Below are 4,332 nucleotides of genomic sequence, written 5' to 3' on the forward strand. Positions count from 1 at the left end.
TGTAATTCCAGAACTCTGGGAGGCCGAGACAGGAGTATTGTTGGAGTCCAGGAGTTTGAGAACATCCTAGGCAATATAACAAGAACTTGTCTATCCAAAAAAAAAAAAAAAATTAGCTAGGCGTGGTGCTGCATGTAGTCTCAACTACTTAAGAGGTTGAGGAGAGACTATTACTTGAACCCAGGAGTTCAAGGCGGTGGCAAGTTGTGATCATGCCACTGCACTCCACCCTGGGCCACAGAGTAAGACTCTGACTAAAATAAATAAAAAATAAATAAAAAGAGTACTATATAAAGGTGTGCTCCTCCTTCTGCCCTAAAACAATCCATTTTTCTTAGTATATGTTTAAACTGTATATCAAACCTAAGATCAGCTGACTGTACTGAAACAGGTTGTTTCATGGCACAGAGAAGCAGAGGAAAGAGATGGTGCAGGGAGACACATGATGCCAAAAGTGTCTTACAAGGAGTCTAATATTAGAAAATTCATTTTCTAAGAATTAGAGACAGAACTATGGTAAGGAACAGTGCACAACTTATCTTATACAGTGTTCCTTTGATTATGGTGTTAGTTCTTAGTCTAATTAAAACACATTTTATAGACTCCTGTTAGAAAAAAATATGTAATGATTTCTCAAACAGTACAGTCTTTGTTACCATTCTTTTTTTTTTTTTTTTTTAAATTGGAGTCTCACTTTGTCGCCCAGGCTGGAGTGCAGTGGCACACTCACAGCAACTCCAGCGTCAACTTTCTGTTCTGGAGATCCTTCCGCCTCAGCCTTCCAAGTAGCCAGAACTACAGGCATTCACTACCACATCCAGCTAATTTTTTTATTTATTGTAGAAATGAGATCTTGCCAAGTTGCTCGGCTGATCTTGAACCTGTGGGTTCTGGCAATTCACTCACCTCGGCCTCCTAAAGTGTTGTGATTATAGGCTGAGCCACCGAGGCTGAACTGTTACCACTCTTGACTAAAATTCACCCAAGATAAAAATTGCACAGATTAAATTTTTGCTATAAAAATTTGAAAGCGCATTTTCTCATATAAAATAGCTATTTTTATGTAATGAAATACATCTTGAAAATGATGTCCTCATGCTCTTTTAATACTTGAATCCTTCATAGACTTTTACAATTAAATACTTTTTAAAAATGATAAGCAAACACACACATACGCATAACTGGTAGGTTGAATGAGCATAACCAAAGAAATATTATCAACACAACTCTATGTACTATTTATCATGGTCTTTACAAAATTTAATAAAAGATCGTTTTTGTTTTAAATTTTTTAAAAGTTTTATGATGATTTTAATTTACAAAACCCTCTAAATTATGTAGTTGGAATTGCTCTGTACAATAGCTTACGTCTTCGTGATTCATTGAAAAGTAAAATAGCTAGCAATTTTCCCCCAACAACCCCCAAGCATCTCCTCCTTTACTCACCAGTGAAAGTAGGTCACTTCTTTTTTTGTGTGAAGACATATGATTAACTTTCTTGCCAATTCTGCTGATAATGCCACTACAGACCTCTAGCTTGGGATTTTCAAGAAAAATGGAAGACAGAAAGTTCTTATTAATTGGCACTGAATTACAAAACATATTCTCATACTTTGGGCTTGGTATAGGTTTAAATTCAAATCTCATAGTTGGTTTTGTGGAACTCTTTGAGGACTGTGGACTGTGATACGGATTACACAATCTGTTCAGCAGAAGTCCCTGGCTTCCCAGTGGTCCATTGCCACAGTCCCACACACTCCTCCCCTCTTGGGTAGAAATCAATAGACCTTCCTTTTGACAATTACTTCTATGTGATCTATGTTTTTGTTATGGCCCTTTCTTCTTCTGAAAAGAGACAGGCAACCATCCTGCTGATAAGGTCACTCTGACTTAGTCTGTGTCAGGTATATCTTCTATGTCCTATTGTGGGTCATACTCTCTGCACGGTTCCTTTGGAATTTTTCTCACTAGACTGGATGTTAGGAGACAGAGTCCCTCTGAGGCACCACACCTGGCCAAAAATTATTTTTAATATCTCAGTGGAAAAATGCAGACCCAGCGACTCTTTTACTTCTTAAAGGTACAGGTATAAAAATCCATTTTGGGTTGGGCAGATTTGTCAAATAAAGTTTAAAAATGCCCAGCAAAATTTAAATTTCAAGTAAGAAACAAATGATACAGTATTTACAACAAATTTATACTTATTGTTTATCTAATTTCAAACAATGGGAAGTTTTATATTTTATCTGGTTATTCTATCCACTCTTCCTCTTTTCTTTGAGTGGGACATGATATCTCCTCTCTCCAACAATTTCTTTTCTCCAGTTCTGCTTCCCAACTCCTGTCAGATTATTTGCTATAATTTCAATACATGAAGGTAGGCAACTTCGTTCTTGACTTTTTCTTTTGACTAAGGCTGTTGTTCTGTCTCACAACTCACTATTTCCATAATTCATTTAGCATGGGAAATCTATTGCCTCTTAGGGTCTCAGTTTAAACTTCAGATTTAACTTCCTGTTTAATATGCATGCCATAATGTATCTCTATAAAATATTAAGAAAAAAATCCCTTAAAGCTGCTTATGTTTTAAGTTATAAAACTTATAACTTAACTTATAAATTCAACTTTAAGCATTTTGTAAACACAACATTTGGTCATTTTTTATTATTACAATTTTTAGTTTAATGATTCAGTTCTTCCAGAAGCAGTAGCCCCAACTACCTGGAATTGCAGCTTTCCTAATCTCAAGCATAATCTGTGGCTCTGTTCTTTAGTCACTTTGGCTAAGGGTGGATCTGTGACCCAAATCAGGACAATTAGAATTGACTTCTGGTAATTTGTATCAAATCTGAGAAAAATGTTAAATTTTTACCATATAAAATTCAGAAAACAAAATTAATCATATTTCTTACTTTTCTAGAGAAAATAGTTTTAATTGCAGTTACAGAGGTAGGTGAGGCTCAGTTCTAATTATTTTTGTGGTCCAGCTACCACTTCTGGCCTTCTTGCACATGTTCAATTATTTCCTGTTTTAGTATGTTGACAAATTCTAATTTTGTAATGTGCTTGGTGTTCATCTTTTTTTACCTTGCAGCCAATAGATTGCTTAATTTTAAAAGTCAATCTATTATTTTAATATTATACAGCAAAATACTATCAGAGGCTTTTACAAAAATGCCATAATTTAGAAAAGAGCATAGGTTTAAAACAAATCAATGAAAATGAATTAGTTTGTTCTATTCTGGATATGTACATAGAAGAGAGAGAAACAAATAAAAGAGCATTACAATAGACATGATTGATGCTTGAACGCACCACACACAGATATGCCACTGACACAAAAGGAATGTACAAAGTCATATTCCAAAAGGAATGTTGTAACTAAGTGAAATTATATTTAACTGAGATAGGAGAGGAGAACTAAAAGTACAGGTTTAAAAATTCCTAGGCAGATTTTCAAATATTTTTAGTGAAGATTTTTTAAAATTTTATTTTGCATATGGAATTATGATTACAATGAAAAACCTTGCAAATGTAAACACTGAGCAATAGCATTGTTTAGTGCTCCCTTTTTGTTCCCCAAATAATACTTCTCACAATGATGGGCAGATCTTTGAAAAAGTACAACTATCCATTTTATATCTATCTTAGATGTATGTCTAGTCTTGGATCTGAAAAATATTTCAGGAAGATGGTATATTCTATCCTTTATCCATTTCAGAGCATTTTCTATTTCATTAGTGTCCTTCCAAGAACTTGCCAGTGCTCTTTTGCGCTCCTGCTGTCATTAGTTCCATCTGCATCAATCCTAACCCTGAGCCTCATACCCCCACTTTACACCATTATTCACAAGAGTTAGTATAACATGACATATCAGAAAAATCACCTTTAAAGATGCTTAAGCTAAAGTAGTCTTTTTCAGGCAATACATTGTAAACATAAAAGTTTGTCTATCTTGCCACACTTTCTAGCTTAATTTTTTTTTTGCAATAATTCACATTTTCTAAACAACATAAGGATTTATGTTTCCTGAGGACCTATTGTTTCCCAACAGAGAAAGGTCACATAATTTTGATGACTATAAAACGAATCTTTGCAACTTTAATTTATGAAATTAATACATAATTTACTTAATATTTGTAGAGCTTGTGTTATAAATATATACCTTCATTCCAGAGGTTATGTAATAAACAAAAATAAAAAACATGATCTAGAGATAGTATTAAAAAGTATATATTAAAAAAAACAACCAAAGTATAGTAGAAAGCAGCACATATTTCAACTAGAAAAAAGTATAAAATGGTTTTCTGAGGAAATAAATGGTAACTTATT

This window comes from Carlito syrichta, unplaced genomic scaffold, assembly GCF_000164805.1.
Source record: "Carlito syrichta isolate Samal-C Ts95f unplaced genomic scaffold, Tarsius_syrichta-2.0.1 Scaffold309652, whole genome shotgun sequence".
Lineage (NCBI taxonomy): Eukaryota > Metazoa > Chordata > Mammalia > Primates > Tarsiidae > Carlito > Carlito syrichta.